Source organism: Lissotriton helveticus, chromosome 11 (assembly GCF_964261635.1).
Source record: "Lissotriton helveticus chromosome 11, aLisHel1.1, whole genome shotgun sequence".
In the NCBI taxonomy this organism is placed as follows: domain Eukaryota; kingdom Metazoa; phylum Chordata; class Amphibia; order Caudata; family Salamandridae; genus Lissotriton; species Lissotriton helveticus.
In genome coordinates this window covers 42,282,403-42,302,143 of record NC_136072.1, presented here as the reverse complement: position 1 = coordinate 42,302,143, position 19,741 = coordinate 42,282,403, and the positions used below count along the sequence as shown (strand labels likewise).

The 19,741-nt window shown below is 44.8% G+C and overlaps 1 pseudogene across 1 annotated transcript in view; it reads right to left on the bottom strand.

Annotated features, from left to right (window-relative positions):
• The window catches only part of LOC144790702 (cytochrome P450 2D28-like), a 398,581-nt pseudogene that overhangs the window by 47,279 nt on the left and 331,561 nt on the right, over window positions 1-19,741 (bottom strand). Inside the window, exon 7 of the transcript XR_013602251.1 lies at window positions 1,478-1,665. The product of XR_013602251.1 is annotated as a cytochrome P450 2D28-like (transcript). The remainder of the gene's footprint in view (window positions 1-1,477; window positions 1,666-19,741) is intronic.

The window sequence follows — 19,741 nt, the reverse complement described above, 5'->3', positions numbered from 1 at the left end:
GTATGTTGTGAAATAGCAGCAGTCAGGCAAACAAAGGCCAAACCCAAGGAATTTACAACAACATTTACAAGAGACAGGAACTGATAAAGTTGGAATGTGCCCTGTGCTCACATCTAGAAGGAAAGTGTTCTGCTTCTACATCACAACACACAGGCAGCATCAACGCAAAAATAAACAAAACATCGGCACTGAATGGAACTATTTTTTGGGTGGAGGTGCCCCTTGTGAAAGAGCAAAATGCAACGACTCAAAATGACGGCAGCCAGTGGCTGCAGTAGGCTGACACGTTTGAAGTCGATTTTTATGTATAAAATGTAAATATAAAACACAAATTATCCCTTTATTGACTCAATCAACAAGAACCCCCCCCCTATCACTAGTGGAATTCTTAATTCATATAAAACACATAGATAAACTCAAAAAAGATCGCACTCAAAGTCCCTGAAACACTCATACAATGATACTACTACAACATGCAGTGCAAACAAGTCAATGTATTTCTTTAGTACATGTGATTATTAAAACATAAATATTATTAAAACACCTATAATAAAACACAATGCATCATTTCAGCATAATTAAAAACAATACAATTCATCAAATCAGGACATAACATAACATCTTATGACACTTTTACCACAGAGAACCCTAAAAAATAGGGAGGACGAACAATGATAGACAGTATGCTTTGACTTTTAACTCAACAATTCCCTGGGAATAATTTTAGCAAGATTAGCCTGGATGCATATACTCTATTTTGTAATTACAGGTCCAACTTGTCCTCGGGATAATGTATAGAAATGTGTCAACACGTTTCAATGGGTATCAATGGGAATGTCCCTAAGTATAGGAATCCCCTGATGGACCTGATCATCACATGGATGGAAATTTGATGTGGGATGAATCCATTTCTCCCGACTCACAAATCTTTAATTACTGATGTCTAAGAGGGACATCAGAACTGTTTGACATTTCAGTTCTTTGCGGGGGCAAAAATAGAATAAGCTTACTTTGGAATAATTTTGCTGCTATTGTTATGAGAATGGATCAAACATTTTTGCTCTGCTTTTTAATCTAGAATGATTCAGAGTTGGATGATGGTGGAAAACCCTCCCATATCTGAGAAAGTGGTAGATCCAGGAAAGATTCCAGAATCCACCTGCGGAATTTCCTCCATGGAATAAAATTCGCTGGTGGAGCCTACTTTAAAACATTTGCCTGAAATCAGAATCAACCCTTAGCTTGAGCAAAACTGGTGTGTCCCTTTCACATTGTGTAAGCAATATTTTGCCATCTGGATTTAGCACTTTTTCACCTAAATGTGAAGATTGTGCAGTACCCCAGCACCCCCATGTTTTGAATGATTGATCTGTCACCAAATTGTGATTTTATAAAATATGCAGAGCAAAGCCAAAGACACAGAAGCAAAGGCATAACTGACTCAAGGAGAACTAACCTTCCTGACAAATGTTGTTACCTTTTTAAGATGGAAGCCCTGAATAGTGGTGTCCTTCACACAAAGATGTGGTATGCCAAGAGGAGCAATACTGCTGTAGCGCTGTATCTCATGGATCACGGCATTGGTGTATGGCAGCTTTATCCGGTGTTCATATTGAATGATTTTGTTGGGTTCAAGGACATCATCAAGCTCTCTCTGGATTTTCTCTGGGGAGAGATATACAATAGTTACTAGTGGGGAATACACTAGGGACTACCAAGTCTCCCCTCTCCTCTCCCATAATGCTGAGAGTATTCAGACTTGTGGCATTCCCAAGCTTTGTAACTCCTGAATAGGAGCATATTCTCCAAGTGGAATCGCGTTTCTCTGAGAACTTGACACATTTTAATATTGACAATCTAGACTTTTTGACAGTACCATCTGCAAGTTGGAAGCAGCCAAGGAAACCCAGAGTCCTGCCTCATAGTCACAACTACATAAATCCACATCAACACCAAATGCATCTAATTTCTTTTTTTAAAATATATGTTTATTTTAATATAAGAATTCAAACATGACGTAGCATATATCATTTAGAATATTCAGTTATACAGGATATTACATATGTATGCTTAAAGTATGCAACACTTTATCTAACACTATCTACTATCAATGCATCTGATTTTCTGATACAAAAGTGAGAGCAGCAGTGAGATATTTGGAATCAATAAATAAGGCATTATGTGGTCCTTGGAGGATGGCCATAATAAGGATGGACAATCGTCACTGTGACCTAGTGGACATTTCATGGATTAGTTGCAAGGATGGGGCGTGCACCTCCAGGAGCTGGAGATCCAGGGCCACTGGTCAGAGTGGGAAGCACAGCTTCATATAAATATGTTGGAGCTCAAAGCGGTGTTTCTGGGACTTCAAGCTTTCCTGCCCAGAATTCAGAATTCCTCGGTGCTCATTCAGACAGACAGCACCACGACTATGTTTTATCTTCTGAAGCAAGGAGGAACACGATCCAAACCACTTTCTGCCCTGGCGCAGAGAATTTGGAAATGGCTGATAAACCACAACATTTCTAATCATGTGCAGCAAATACAGGGCATCCTCAACACACGAGCAGACGGCCTCAGTCGCACGACGAGTGTGTTGCACGAGTGGGAACTGAACGACACTCAGCTTCGCAGAGTATTCCAAAGATGGGGCACACCAACGTTCGATTTGTTCGCAACCCGGGACAATTCGAAATGCGTTCAGTTTGCGTCCAGGTACCCTCAGCGCGATTCCAAAGGAGACGCGTTTCACATGGACTGGACGGGAATGTTCGCTTACGCGTTCCCACCAATTCCTTTAATACCACGAGTGATTCGCAAAATGAGATCAGAGCCATGTCATGTCATTCTGATAGCACCAGCTTGGCCGAGGCAGGCATGGTTTTCAGATCTGCTGCAGATGTCGAAAGGCAACAAGGTGCAATTCCCAACATTCCAGAGTCTCATATCAATGAGCAACGGACAAATTCTGCATCCGGACCTAGCATCGCTAAAATTATCCGCATGGAACCTCATGAGCGGGAATTTCAAGCCTTGAGTATTCCACAAGACTGCAGACAAATACTTTCTCAATCCAGAGCTATGTCAACCAACAAGACATACGCAGCCAAATGGACACGCTTCTGTCACTGGTGTACCAGTCAAAGTCTACATCCGTTGACGGTACCCCCAAAAGGTATTCTGCCTTACCTGTTGTCGTTATCAAAGGCAGGTCTGTTTCATGCTTCACTGAAGGTGCATTTGGCGGCGATTTCAAAATTTAGGAAAGCCGATTTAGGTGAGCCGTCCCTCCGGTCTCACAGACTGATCAAGGAGTTCGTTAAAGGACTCTTTAAAGCTTTTCCACCCATTCTACGTCCGCCAGTACCCTGGCATCTCAATACAGTCTTGACGCAGCTTATGAGGCCACCATTTGAGCCTATACACAAGACAGACTTACAATTCCTATCTTGGAAGACAGCACTGCTGCTAGCTCTAACCTCGGCGAGGAGAGTTAGCGAAATTCAAGCCTTCTCAGTGGAAGAGCCTTTTCTGCAATTTCGACAGGACAGGGTTATACTACAGACAAATCCTACGTTCATACCCAAGGTCCCTACTTCTTTCCATTTGAATGAGCCAATTATTTTACCTACTGTAACCGGGACCCCCATGCGCGCCCCGCACTAGGGCGCGAACTGACCTTGTGTGACCCCCCCTCTTCTCTCCACAGCCCCCGCATTCCGCAACATGGACTGGACACGAAAGATTCAGTTGTGACGAAGAAGAAGACGGACCCTTTAACTGGACCGAAGGTTTGATGGAGGAGGAGCCGGAACTTCGGATAAAAGGCGAATCCGAGAAGCACCAGGTGTGTTACTACACCGGAGGAGTGGTCAGTGAGAAGGAGAGCGGAGTGGCGGGAAGCAGCGAGGACGAGCAGAGAAGTGGAGGACGGGAGAACAGCGAGGAGGAGTGGAGTAGCAGAGGACGAGGAGACGGGAGGAAGGAGTGGAGCGACAGCGTACGGTGGATCAGCGAAGTCAGCCTAGCGGAGGAGGAGGAAACACCGACCCCGGACCGGAGAGGATATCTGAACGCTAGGTTTCCCTCGGACCTCCAAGAGACGACGGGAGAACCAGACGGGAGAGCAGAGGATGAGAAGGACACGCCCGGAGGCCAACACCACGATCCGCCCAGCCGTACGCCAGGAGGGGTACGGCTAGCAGAGGTGCGTGACCGCTTCCTGGGTTGGTTTAAAAAGAGAGCACGGCGCCTTACTTAGTTAGTGATAAGTCCGCTGGTACGAACCCGGGTTACCTACACAATCACATCCCCTCCATATTGCCTAAGGTTGTGTCCCCGACGGGTGTAACAGCACTGGGTGTTTCCCCACGGCCCCTCCCCTGTGAAACATTGAAAAGTCATTCCTGTCTTTCTGATACCCGCCTGTCTTCTGTTTCCCCTTTTCGGTGCCGGCGAGGGTGGACAGCACGGAGCCTCCGGAGCCCCGCAGAAGGAGGAGCCCCGTCCGCAGGAAGGAGGAGGGAGTACTCCGGAAGACCCGAGGAGAGCGGAGTAGATCTCCCCGCAGAGGAGCGGCCTGAAAGACTTGTACCGATTCCTTGTATGAGCGAATAAATACTGGCATAACAAAAACACGACTCCTGCCTTTTCCTAGTCCCGCCGCTACACCTACCTTCTTCAACAATCCCTCATCTGAAGCGGAAAGATCATTACATTCTTTGGACATCGCTAGATGTTTGAAATTCTACATCGAACGAACAAGAACATTCCGCAAATCTAAACAGTTATTTATTGCATTTGAAGGTCAGAGGAAAGGGCTCCCTCTGTCTAGACTGAGTATCGCCAGATGGATATCATCGGCTATCATTAAGTGTCATGAAAAAGCTGGAAAGCCGCTACATTCCAGAGTGACTGTTCATTCCACAAGAAAGATGGCGACATCGATAGCCTTATTTGCAGGAGTGTCTCTACCTGACATCTGCAGAGAGCGACTTGGAAGAGTGTGCATTCATTTACCAAGCACTACTGTCTTGACACTGCGTGGAAAGAGGACACGGCAGTGGGGCAAGCTGTTCTGAAACGTCTATTTCAATAAGGTATTCTTTGTTTCTTTATTAATACTCTATGCCATGTGTATATATATATATATCTATATGTAGAATCTGATATTGTTATAGATGGTTTTCTATTCTTATCTGCCCTGTGTATTTTCAGAACATGTTCTTACGATATTTCAGCTGCAGAACTTCCTTCTGGGTTCTATCCTGGAAACGCTGCAGGCTTTGTGGGTACTACTTACTACTCTGATACAAGCATGTGAATCTATGAAAGATGTAATACTGGAGAAGGAATTAGTTACTTACCTGTACACTATAGTTCTCCAGTATTATCCACCTCCCCGTTTCTCAGGCAGAACCTATTGTCTCGGTATTTATCCAGGTCTCTCACTTGGGGCCGGAAATCTGAGGCAGGAAGCTTCTGCTGGGGAGTGTGAGGGCAGGGCAGCAATGCTGATTGGCTGACTTTTGGACCAAACAATGAGGAGGTCTGGTTTCCAAATACTACAGTCCCTAGGGGCTTTTCTATGCAGTTTTCTTCTCTATGATACTGCTTTGGTCATTCTGTTACCGTGAGACTCCCACCATGACGACGGGGAAGATACAAGCATGTGAATCTATGAAAGATAATTCTGGAGAACTATAGTGTACAGGTAAGTAACTAATTCCCTCCCCACTATACTGAGGTTCCGTGAATTCTGAACCCGTTTCATAAAGTTCATGGTTTCGTTACGAATTTGATATTAGCGAACCGTAACTAGTTAGTGCGGCAAGTATGAGTGTTTTCATCATGTTAGACCGATGGATTCACTACGTATTTAGGGATTTCGTTCTGAACCCTTGGGTTCCATTTTGTGTATGGCTGCCATTTTGTGGTTGCCCTCACATAGGCCGATGACTGTGGCTGAACTAGTCTTTTTAAGGACATGTACACCTTAGCTCGAGTTTGTGCTGACTCCTGTTTCACCTGAGTGAACTGACCCTATTGCCTGAAGCTGACCTTGTTAAACCAGTTCCTGCCCTTTAGCTGATCAAGATTAAGGATCAGAGCACAGGACATCATAAACTTTTACTGCACACAAATATGCCTTATCCTACTCTAACCTGTTTCTGCTCCTTTCTTTATGGTCTATTTATGATTGGGTTGTGGCCTTTTTTATTATGGGTTCGTTCGACCTGTCTAAAGAAGAATGTTGGGTTTGACCGATGATTGATCATGGGCTGGGCAACTGAAAAGTGGGTTTCACCGTCATGCGATACCTTTGGTGTGAATACATGTGATTGGACAGTTTATAAATGCTAGGTATTTATCTGGAATGTGATTTTTGGCATAAAAAGGAATGACTTGCTTTGTAAAATTGAGCAGTCTTCTGAGAACTCATACCGTGATGATTTCTAGGACTTCTGTTTCTGGCTGCAGCCAATAAATTTGATCTTTGACGCCACCAAGAAGTATCCTGTGTCTCCGTATTCTAAGACAGGTGAACCCGAAGACTTTGGGCGTGCCCCTGGCGCCGCTGGGTCTTAAATAACCTGGTTCTTCAGTTGGCGCTTCCAACGTGGGACGACTTCAGCGGTACCGGTCCAAGCCTGAAGATCGCGAGGAGCTTCGTGAGGAAATTCTGGAGGACGGCCACCACTTCATCGACCCCGGCATGTCGAACGTGGACTGAAGGTCTTTTCTGCGAGGCTTCCCGCTTTCCTGACGGCTACTAAGGACTGCTGCCCTGACTGTCGCCCTGTCTTGGACCCATTTGTGATGCTTTGTACGGCGAGACGATAGACGGGTCTTCTGGTGGCGTGACTGATACCTCAGTTAAGTATAAGTGGGTCGCTCCCAGTCCTTAGTTTTTGGTTCTTTGGTTCTTAGTTTGTTTGGTCCTTAGTTTTGATTTGAAAATTGCAATTTCCAAAGCCAAGGGACTCGTATGTTTGTGAGACTATCGTTGGAGATAATCCCTTGTAGTTTGAAGCTCGATTAGTGAGCGAAGATGCCTAATCGTAGCAAATTTGGTACTTGGTTTGGTTGTGGTTGCAACAGGGATTACCGATTGGAGGATTCATGTCCGATACCTCCAGTTGGAACTCCGACTTATGAGCTTTATTCTAAACAAGGCGTGGGCCCCATTTCGTTTAATGAAGTATGGGTCCGTTACACTAGGAAAGATGGGGTTTTACGATGGCCCCAACATGATAGTTTCGATATTGAGATTTTAGATAATTTGGAAGTTAAACTATTTAAGAAGAAAGCCCGGCCGGCAATGTTTGACTCCTTTCGCCTATGGCGTAAAGAAGCCAGACAACGAGAAATAAAACAAGCTAAAAGAGATAAGAGAGAAAAGGGGTTGTCGATAATTTAAGCTGCTAGGCAGTTTAAAGAGGATGAAGAAGATAAAGCAATTGAGGTGTCAGATAGACAACATAATATGGCTATTGATAAATGTCATCCAGCTTTGCCATCTCTTCTTGAGAATGTAACGAAGGACCCTGAGAAGGATCCTTTGATGTCACATTTGTTGAGACTACCACCCCCTTATGCACAGAGTGCTACGGCACCTCTGCAACCTCCAGTTGCACAACCTCTTGTTGCTGTTCCGCCACCGGCTCCTCCTCAGCTGGTTCTTCCTCCTACGGCGCAGCCTCCTCAGGGGACGCCGACTTTGCTATCGGTTTTGTCTGGAACTACTTTGCCTTATTCTCCTGTACCTTCAACTTCTCTTGCTACTAACCCTACGCTTCTATCACCTCAAAATACTTTGTCTCCTGTCCTTATGACAGCTTCTCCTTCTGCTCGACAACGAATGACTGATACTGTTACTGGTCTTTTGTCTCCTTTCTTTGGGTCATTTAGTATGACCCTTGTTTCTGCACGTAAACAAATGCGTAGTCAGCTACCTGCTCCCGAAGAGCGGGCAGTGTTAGATCTCTTGTCTCGCAGGTGGATTTCGAATGTTTCGAGGTATAATTTAGAGTCAGTTATGGATGTTTTCCTGCAGTGGGAAGCACCCAAGCAAAGATATGTGTTTGATGTAATGTGTACTTTCCTCCGTGAGGAATGGGCAGATAATGATTTGGGTTCAGTTCCCGTAGAGTTGCTAAATGTCCAGTCTGAGTTTGCGAAAGGGACGATAGTGGGTCCCAGAGTTGAGGAAGCAGTTGCGATAGTACTTGCGTTTAGGAGCGATTTCCCCTCTCAGCGATTGTTTGAGCCTGATTCCGCAGTCAGGAGAAAGGTACGACAATATCCAATGAGAGAGGTTCCCCCAGTTTGGAGAGAAGGGGACGCAAACGCTAATCCGCCTGTTCTGCCTCATTTTCAGAAAGTATGGGTACATGTGCCATGGAAGAGAGTAGAAGTTTTGGCCCTTAAACAGTCTTTACCTGATCCCCGTAAGAATCCGGCTGGCTATCACAAAGAATTGTCCCAGACAGTTGACGCATGCATTATGAATTTAGCCGACATAGATATGCTGTTGGGTAATGTAGTACCTCAACCTCTATGGGCAAAGATTCGTCATGAGGATCATGCGGTTGAATTAGGTGACTCATGGCTCAATATTGCTGCTGCGGACGCTAGACAAGTTGGTGGTTCTAAGCCTGAGCCTCTAGTGGCAGAACTACCTGGCAGAATTATAAATCTTATGAAAACGATGATGCCAGCGTTACGAGTAAATTGGGACAAGTTAGCAGCATGTAAGCAGAAGAAGGACGAAAGCGTATCTGATTTCTTCACTAGGTTTGAAGAGACATTTAGAGATCATAGTGGTCAAGATATGAGTACGGAAGGTGGACAAAGATTGTTCGTAGATAAGTTTGTCTTTAACTTACTTCCTGAACTATGTAATAAGTTGAAAGATTCTGAGAGTTCTTGGGCTGTTTCCTCGTCGGCCCAGATATTGGCGACTGCACAGTACTATGAGAATAGGGATAAGGACGAGAAAGAAAGAGTAGAGAAAAAGACAAAAGACTTGAAAACAATGGTTCTTTTGCAGCAGGCGTATCCGCCTCGCTCGAATCAGCAAGAATCACAGCAACGCGCACAGTTTCAGCAACCTCTACAGTTTCAGAGATCGCAACAGAACGCTGGGTATTTTCCTCCAAGACTCCCCTTGGGTTTGAATCAGTGTGCATACTGTAGGGAGGAAGGTCATTATAAAAATGAGTGCCCTGTTTTACGACAACGCACGAGTGGTATGCCGGCCCCAAGAGGTCGTGGTGGTTTTCAGCAAGTGTCTAGGGGTAGAGGACGTGGTGCGTTTCCTCAGAACGAACGTTCCTTTCCCCCGCAGAATTCTATGAATTGCTTTGATCAACAGAAAATTGCATCTGGTCAGTCGACTCAGTACTATGCTGATGACTATTATGTTGAGAGTGAGAATGCTGATTATAATGATTGCTAGGACAGCCATGGACAAAGAGAGGGAGTAGTGTCGGTTCCAGTTGATCAGAGTGGGCCTTATGTTGCAGTAGCCACTTCGGGTGTGGTAGAGCCTTTTCTTTTGGATACTGGTGCAGCGAAGAGTTCTATCATGCACTCTAAACTCCCTGGCGCACCTTTGTCTGGCTTAACTAATGTTTCAGTAGGATTCTCTGGCGCCCCAGTTCGCAACCCAGTTTCTAGTCCCTTGTCTCTTTCTATAGGGCCTTGTGAGTTGGAAGCACCTCTCATTTTAACGACAGGTTGTGGTGAGAATTTGTTGGGTTTGGATTTGTTGAAAAGGTTGCATGCAACATTACGTTGTTCTCCTTTGGGAGTACAGCTTACATTGGGTAAGAAAGTGATCTCTCCGATGTATTTGTCTAAAGATCGGCTTCCACCGGAATTGCGTTCTCTCCCTGATACTCTTTGGGCTACTGGTCCTAATGATGTGGGTCTTTTGGAGATTCCACCTTACGTTGTAACGCTTAAAGCGAATGTTAAATTGCCGCGCATCCCCCAATATAGGATTTCTAGCGATGGTGAAAGAGCGCTTTTAGCGATCATCTATGATTTGATTGAGAAAGATGTGATTGAAGAAACGAGAGGTAATGTGTGTAACAGTCCCGTTTTGCCTGTCCTGAAGCGCACTGACTCTACTCAGCCACCTGTTTATAGGTTTGTGATCGATCTTAGAGAGGTTAACAAGATTGTCGTGCCACAGTTTCCAGTTGTTCCGGATATTACTGCTTTGTTGACTTTGATTCCTGCTTCAGCTGCCTGGTTTTCGGTTATAGATCTGAAGAATGCTTTCTTCAGCATTCCAATTGCCGAGGAAAGTAGAGATATTTTTGGCTTCTCTTTAGGAGGCCGAAGCTTCCGGTTTAAGAGAGCTCCCCAAGGCTATTGCGAAAGTCCTTCTATTTATAGCCAGGCTTTGAAGACTCAGCTTGATACTCTTGCGTTGCCTGCTGGTACTGCTCTTATTCAGTATGTTGACGATTTATTAGTGGCTGCTGATGATGAGGAAACTTGTAAAGAAGCTACTATTTCTTTGTTGCGACATTTGTCGGACTTGCGTAATAAAGTGTCACCTTCTAAGTTGCAGTATTGTCGCCAAGAAGTGACCTACTTAGGTCATCTCTTGTCGAAGGAGGGGAGAAGGTTGACCCCAGAACGAATTCAAGCGATTGCTCAAATGACTGTGCCAAGTACACAGAGAGAAGTGTGTGCTTTCTTGGGTTTCACGTCGTATTGTAGACAGTGGATTCCGGATTTTTCTTTATTGGCAAAACCTCTATTGGCATTGACTTGTAAGGATATACCGAACCCTCTTCCTTGGTCCGACGATTGTCAGAAAAGTTTTTCTGAATTGCGTGATGCTTTGTGTTCTGCTCCTGTGTTGGGTACTCCTGACTACAGTAAGCCTTTTACACTTTACGTCCACAAGAGAGAGGATTGTGCATTGTCAGTTTTTACTCAACAATTTGGTGATAAGCAGCGTCCATGTGCGTATTTCTCGTCAACTTTAGATCCGGTAGCTAGAGCGTTGCTGAGTTGCTTGAGAGCTACAGCGGCAGCAGCTGTTTCTATCCGACAGTCTGCTGGACTGGTGATGGATAATACGTTGATTGTGATGGTTCCACATGCAGTGGATACCTTGTTAAATCGTACCAAGACTCAGCACCTTACTAGTGCGAGGTTGTCGGGTTATGAGTTGACACTTTTGGCTAGTCATGTGCATATCAAGCGATGCAATGTATTGAATCCAGCAACATTGCTGCCGACGTCTGTGGATACAGATGGTCAGGAACAGCATGATTGTTTTTTGAGGACGGAAGAGGAGACGAAGGGTAGGATTGACTTGAAAGATTCTCCTCTTCCGGATCCTGATGGTACGTTATGGGTTGATGGTTCATGCTACAAGCTTACGAATGGTGATACAACTGCAGCATATGCCGTCACGACATTAAGCACAGTTGTTGAGACTGCACGAGTGAGCTATAATTCAGCACAAGCAGCGGAATTGATTGCATTAACGAGAGCGTGTGTTTTGTCTGAAGGAAAGAGAGTGAATGTGTATACCGATAGCCAGTACGCGTTTGGTGTTGCTCATAGTTTTGGACGCTTGTGGAAAGAAAGGGGATTCTTGACATCCCATGGGACTAAGATTCAGCATGGACAGTTGGTGAATGAGCTTCTCGAATCACTTACTTTGCCAAAGCAAGTTGCGATTGTGAAGTGTACTGCTCATCGGAAGGTTACGGATGATGTTGGCCGTGGTAATGCGTTTGCGGATGAAGTTGCGAAAGACACAGCAAGAAGTCTGATGAGCCGAATGTATGTTGCAGGCCCTGCGAGATGGATTGGTGATGTTGGAATGTGTGAAGATACGATTGAGAGTGTGAAATCAATACAGGCTGAAGCTACTGAAAGTGAGAAGAATGTTTGGAGATAAACTACGGGTAGATTGGATTCGACTGGCTGTTGGGTTGAATTGATAGAAAACACAAAAGATGGATGTTGCCAGATGCGTATGTGCTTGCGGTGGTTACGATGGCACATGGTTTGTCTCAAAATAGTGTGAAAGGGATTTGTAAGTTGTTGGCTCCAGTATGGCAGAATGCTGGAATTCCCAAATGTGCGGAGAATGTGGTCAAGAATTGCATGGTGTGTTTGATGTATAATCCTGGCAAGGGAACTCCAACTCCAGCTGGTCATTTTGCGCCTCCGACTTATCTGTTCGAGGTTTTGCAATTGGATTCCATCCACATGGAAAGGTGCAATAGTTTAAAGTACGTCCTTGTAGTTGTTTGTGCCTTTTCTAGATGGGTAGAAGCATACCCCCTAAAAGATATTACTGCCTGGTCCACTGCCAAAGTCCTGGTCAAAGAATATTTCCCTAGATTTGGATTGCCAAGGACGGTATGGAGTGATAATGGAAGTGAATTCGTGGGGAAGGTGATGAAAAGAGTGTGTGAAGAGTTGGGAATTTGTCAGAAGTTTCACGCTGCGAATCATCCCCAATCGGCTGGTTTAGTGGAATGCTATAATGGCACCCTAAAGCTGAAACTGGCCAAGATTTAAGCAAGCACTGGTCTCCAATGGCCCGATGCTTTACCGTTGGCACTTTTGTCAACTAGAACTACAGTACATTCCCGAATAGGCCTTAGTCCCTATGAGATAGTTTTTGGCCATCCGGCAAATGTGTGGGGAGTGTCGAGGCCAACGAAGTTCAGTGACATCGATTATCCTATGCTAGTGGACTACTTGTATGGCTTAACGACTAAATTACGTGTCTTGCATCAACAGGTTCATGATAAATTGCCGCCAGCTTCTGTGGATCCAGGTCACACCCTCAATCCTGGTGACTGGATTTTGGTGAAGAACTTTCAGCGAACCAAGAATGATCAGCCCCGCTGGACCGGCCCACACCAAGTCTTGTTGTCTACGAGGACCTCAGTGAAAGTTTTCGGGAAAAAGAACTGGATCCACGCGTACATTGTAAGAGAGCACCGTTGCCTCTGCCGTACGACCAGTGGGTCCGTGAAGGTATTGCAGATTCCGAGACTGAAAGGGTGCCGAAGTTTGCACCGTTTAGCGATGCTGAGTTGGTATGGAGAGGTTCCGAGAAAAAAGATGACGATGTTCTGCAAGAATCTGTGCCTTTGTCTCTAAGATTGGACACTACTGAACCTGAACTATTATTCCAAAGTCAAACGAAGCCTGGAAAAGACCGTTATAATCTACGACCTAGGGACAATGAACTAATGAAGTGAATAATTCCTTTTTGATTTTTGAAACTGAACTCTCTCAGCCAAGAAACTTTTTTGGTATATTTTTGTGAACCACCATCCGGGTTCAGCTGTAGGGTCACGGTGTAAAGACTAGGGAGTGCAACCGAAGACGCAAGGTCGACGGTTCTGGTTGGTCTAAGGGAGTTCCCTGGGCTGACAGAAGCATTCTTTAGCAGAAGAAAACCAACCACCGTGAACAGCATCGGTTAGAGGATGGAGTTTTTTGAGATTGAGAGAACTGTTGAGAAAATGAACTTTAAGAAGAAACTGTGTAGAATTATGCATAGCAAATGTTTTCTGATCAAATGTATTTTGATGTTTTTTAGCATGACGTTAGCTTTGGTGGGTTGGATTGTATTTTCTCTTCAACTGATTTCTGCACCCATTTCCCAACCTACGACTTTACCGGCTACTACTTCTTTGCATTCCTTTCATGTCTTACCTGAACACGAACAGATTAGAAGGTCAGAATTTGTAAACAACTCGTTCATACAGTTACTGCATCAACATCAGTTGGTGGTGAACATCACTAATTGCTGGATGTGCGTCTTATGCCGCATACTACGGATAGAGGTGTTCCCTATTTGATTTTACCGTTTAGTCAGAATGGTTCTTTGTGGGCTTTTCAGACTATGTTCCTTTATGCCATTGAGGTTTATCCTCCGCGTTCTGTAAGAGAAAACACGAGTAATCAAGCTTTGGTGAAAGGAGTTCTGAATATGAGTAGAGAGATCGACACTTATAGAAGTATTCCCAGAGATGAGCTAATGGCATATGTTGGTTGGAATGCAACTGGATACAGTATTAGTCTGAGTGAAAAGCAGAAACGAAAGAAGTCATCTCCGATTTGGATCGTGCCCCATCGTGGTCACTTTTGTCTGCAAGGTAATGACAAGAATCTGAGAGCTCAGTTAGGGAAGAGTGTTTGTACTGAGACGTATGTTTTTGCGTCCCAGACTTCCCCACCGTTTTTAGAAGCTAAGGGTACGTATTTTGTGTGCCACGACAGAGCATATACATGGTTGCCCCCTGATTTTTCGGGCACATGTTATGTTGGTTACTTGTTGCCTCCTACGTATATTGCAGCGGCAGATTACCACAGAACTAGAGTAGTTAGAGGTGTCTTCAGTAAGGAAGATACTTCAGGACAAGAATTAGGAGATTTTCGTAAGATTTCCTGCCGTTTTGGGGACCTATGATTAATAGTAGGAACATACGGCAATTGACGAGAGTGGTTGAGTCCACCATACTTGAGACTGCCGGTGCCCTTAGTAATTTGACTGCTGAGCTCCAATCGGCTCGTCTTATGACGTTGCAGAATCGAGTTGCGTTAGACGTCATACTTGCAGACAGAGGAGGGGTATGTAAATTGATTCAATCGAGCTGCTGCATTTTCATTCCAGACAATGCTCCTACAGTGTACCAGGCCATTTCCAAGCTACATAAGATCTCCGAGTCTGTACACATGGACGAAGGAGATTGGTCGTTGATGGGATGGTTTTGGAGATTGTTATCTACTTGGGGATAGAAGATTCTGATGATCATTGGGATGGCTTTAGCGATTCTTTTCCTGTTCTGTCTTTGTGTGCAGTGCGCTCCTGCTATATGTGGCCTCTGTGCTACTACGTGTGCAAGGAGACCTGTCCCAAGAGAGGTACTAAGTAATAGGATTATGCTCCAGCAACATCTTGATGATCTGATGAATATAGACCTGGACTCAGATTGACGTGAGTTTAGGTTATTGCCTATGTAAGGGCAAAAGGAGGGCCTGAGGTTCCGTGAATTCTGAACCCATTTCATAAAGGTCATGGTTTCGTTACAAATTTGATATTAGCGAACCGTAACTAGTTAGTGCGGCAAGTATGAGTGTTTTCATCATGTTAGACCGATGGATTCACTACGTATTTAGGGATTTCGTTCTGAACCCTTGGGTTCCATTTTGTGTTTGGCAGCCATTTTGTGGTTGTCCTCACATAGGCCGATGACGATGACTGTGGCTGAACTAGTCTTTTTAAGGACATGTACACCTTAGCTCGAGTTTGTGCTGACTCCTGTTTCACTTGAGTGAACTGACCCTGTTGCCTGAAGCTGACCTTGTTAAACCAGTTCCTGCCCTTTAGCTGATCAAGATTAAGGATCAGAGCACAGGACATCATAAACTTTTACTGCACACAAATATGCCTTATCCTACTCTCACCCGTTTCTGCTCCTTTCGTTATGGTCTATTTATGATTGGGTTGTGGCCTTTTTTATTATGGGTTCGTTCGACCTGTCTAAAGAAGAATGTTGGGTTTGACCGATGATTGATCATGGGCTGGGCAACTGAAAAGTGGGTTTGACTGTCATTCGAAACCTTTGGTGTGAATACATGTGATTGGACAGTTTGTAAATGTTAGGTATTTGTCTGGAATGTGATTTTTGGCATAAAAAGGGATGACTTGCTTTGTAAAATTGAGCAGTCTCCTGAGAACTCATACCGTGATGATTTCTAGGACTTCTGTTACTGGCTGCAGCCAATAAATTTGATCTTTGACGCCACCAAGAAGTATACCGTGTCCCTGTATTCTAAGACAGGTGAACCCGAATACTTTGGGCGTGCCCCTGGCACCGCTGGGTCTTAAATAACCCGGTTCTTCAATACCTTTCCTTTATAGACCTTAATTCAGAATTCAACCCAGTGCTTAATTTGAGCCAGTGGTTTACGGTGCTCAGCACCAGTACTTAATCATCAACACGAGTGCTTGAGCACCAGTTAAGGACACATTACATTTTGGTGGGCACTTGGAGATTAGGAGATCCGCCCAGAATCGCAGGATGTTGAGCTGACATGGAGACTCGAGGCTGGTTCCCCAGCTCTGAAGTCCGCAGCTCTGGCTATTCGGCCGCATCCCCTCCCCACATGTACAGTTTGTTGGTTCTGTGTTAGGCAGCGCTAACAGGAGAAATAGGCTGGTCAAAGCTGCCTCCGGACGAGAGCCCCGGCACATCTTTTTTTACAAATTAACCACTGTTTTATCTATGATGTGGGATCTAGTGGGCAACATCCTGCTGGAAGCAGGGGCCCACGTGGAATGCTGCAGATACAGTTAATTGTCCTGCACTTGACAAAAACAGAATTAAAACCAGCAAACTACGGCCTAACAAAAGACATAAAAACTGTAGAAGCCCCAGGTAACAAAGTTCAGTGTACAAATAAGAAATAAAGTGAGATAGCATTGGATTGTTGACCACCTTAATCTACCCATGCTTGTTTTGTATAAAGGATAATAGTCTGTTACAACAGGAAAAACATTAACTTTACTTTATCACACTATACGACCTTTTCCTTGTGTAAAAATGATCAAATTGTATGAAGGAACAAACTACTCACAACAAATTACATTATCACACTTACCAACATTTTAGAAGAGAAAATTGTGAAATTTAAAAACTATAATCAGTAGAATGTATTCTCCAGTATTGGGGTGTCTTTCATAGATTCACATGCCTGAATCATTCCCCATTGTCGGAGTGGGAGTCCCACTGTACATATAAAAGCAATAACATGCACATAATAACCAAAACACCTTGCTAATAAACAACCAGGAAGTAAAGTAGCCCTAAGCTACAAGAGCAAAAACGTCCACACTCATGACTATCATAGTCATTTTGTATAGTCCAAACTGAAGCCAATCAGGTGACAGCACCCACCAGAATGTTCTCCCCAGAGGCTCAGGCTCTCAGATTTTCTACCACATGTCGTGTGAAGGGAGTCTCCATGAGCTCTGCTCAGTACTTCACTTTTCTGACTGGATTTCTTCACCTAAGATGTCATCTACTAAAAAATCTCTCTTCAGGCCTTGTGAATCTTGTGGGAAGCTTTTTTAAAGAAGATCCCCACAAAAAGTGCATCTACTGCCTTTTTCCTGATGATGAGGTGAGAGAGTGTAAGATCTGCAGGACCTTCCCTCAGAAGACACTCAGATACAGGGAAGGATGCCTTCTTTTGTGGCTACAGAAGATTAAAGACCAGGACAATCCTTTATCTGAAGTGGGAAGTGTGGCTTAAGGGTCATCTGTATCCTCAAGAAAGAGGATGGCTGAGGAAGATCTATCTTCCACTGGGGCTAAGGTGTAGAGGAAAGTTAAGCCTTCCAAGGGCTCTGGCTTGCCTTCTGCAAAAAAGGCTTCTCCACCTTCTGGATCATCATCTGTATTGCCCACTAAATAGACTGGAAAGTCTTTGGCATCTAAGAGGCTTCCTGAGAAGGTTTTTCCTCAGAAGAAGAAAACTACTCTGTTGACGGAGTCATTGTCGACTCCCTCGTCATCGATTATCATCGTCAATGCCACTTCAACGTCGACAGTCACCTTCTCATCACCTAAGCCTAAGATGATAATGTCATCAGCCTCTTCACCGTCGACGCTGGTCTCTGTTGTGGTAAGACCTATTTTGTTGCCGAAGATAATGCCTTCCATCGTCAACGCTCCGTTGTCGATAACGAAGGGAGGTAAGATTCCGTCGGCGAGTACTCCATCGAGGAAGACTGGCTTGACATCGATGACCCACCGTCGACGAAGACTACCCCATCGACGAGTGCTCTTTCGACGAAGACTGGCTCGACGTAGACAACCACATTGTCGACGAAGACTGTCTCGACGTCGAAGATCCCACCGTCGAAGAAGACTGCCTCATCGTCGACAGCGTCATCATCGACAGCGTCATCGTCGACGAAAAATGCCCCGTCGACGAAGACATGGTCGAAGAAGGATGCCTCGTCATCGAAGACATCGTCGACGAAGATTACACCATTGGTTAAGTTAACTGTCTCGTTGACACCATCTCCTTCGACGATGGCACCGTCGACAAAAAAAACGTCGACGCCACATTTGTCAACGTGTACTGAACTACAAGTATGGTCTTCCACACCATCTACAGCCTCTTTTGCCCACCGATTACGACACCTTCTCTGCTTGAAAGACGTGGCTCGTCATTACAAGCTCTATCACCACTTGAATTGCCTGACCAATTGCTGGATTCCAATGATGACGAGGAGCAATCTGATGTAGACTGCAGGTTCCTCACTGCTACAAGTCCATCTGAATTGCTTATTAAATATCAAGAGGAAGATCCAGACGAGGAACAGTTCTCTGAATCTGTATGTCAAGGACAGGTGGATGACGCTTTCCGGATCCTGATGGTACGTTATGGGTTGATGGTTCATGCTACAAGCTTCCGAATGGTGATACAACTGCAGCATATGCCGTCACGACATTAAGCACAGTTGTTGAGACTGCACGAGTGAGCTATAATTCAGCACAAGCAGCGGAATTGATTGCATTAACGAGAGCGTGTGTTTTGTCTGAAGGAAAGAGAGTGAATGTGTATACCGATAGCCAGTACGCGTTTGGTGTTGCTCATAGTTTTGGACGCTTGTGGAAAGAAAGGGGATTCTTGACATCCCATGGGACTAAGATTTAGCATGGACAGTTGGTGAATGAGCTTCTCGAATCACTTACTTTGCCGAAGCAAGTTGCGATTGTGAAGTGTAGTGCTCATCGGAAGGTTACGGATGATGTTGGCCGTGGTAATGCGTTTGCGGATGAAGTTGCGAAAGACACAGCAAGAAGTCTGATGAGCCAAATGTATGTTGCAGGCCCTGCGAGATGGATTGGTGATGTTGGAATGTGTGAAGATACGATTGAGAGTGTGAAATCAATACAGGCTGAAGCTACTGAAAGTGAGAAGAATGTTTGGAGAGAAACTACGGGTAGATTGGATTCGACTGGCTGGTGGGTTGAATTGTCAGAACACCAAAGATGGATGTTGCCAGATGCGTATGTGCTTGCGGTGGTTACGATGGCACATGGTTTGTCTCACATTAGTGTGAAAGGGATTTGTAAGTTGTTGGCTCCAGTATGGCAGAATGCTGGAATGCCCAAATGTGCGGAGAATGTGGTCAAGAATTGCATGGTGTGTTTGATGTATAATCCTGGCAAGGGAACTCCAACTCCAGCTGGTCATTTTGCGCCTCCGACGTATCCGTTCGAGGTTTTGCAATTGGATTCCATCCACATGGAAAGGTGCAATAGTTTAAAGTACGTCCTTGTAGTTGTTTGTGCCTTTTCTAGATGGGTAGAAGCATACCCCCTAAAAGATAATACTGCCTGGTCCACTGCCAAAGTCCTGGTCAAAGAATATTTCCCTAGATTTGGATTGCCAAGGATGGTATGGAGTGATAATGGAAGTGAATTCGTGGGGAAGGTGATGAAAAGAGTGTGTGAAGGGTTGGAAATTTGTCAGAAGTTTCACGCTGCGAATCATCCCCAATCGGCTGGTTTAGTGGAATGCTATAATGGCACCCTAAAGCTGAAACTGGCCAAGATTTAAGCGAGCACTGGTCTCCAATGGCCCGATGCTTTACCATTGGCACTTTTGTCAACTAGAACTACAGTACATTCCCAAATAGGCCTTAGTCCCTATGAGA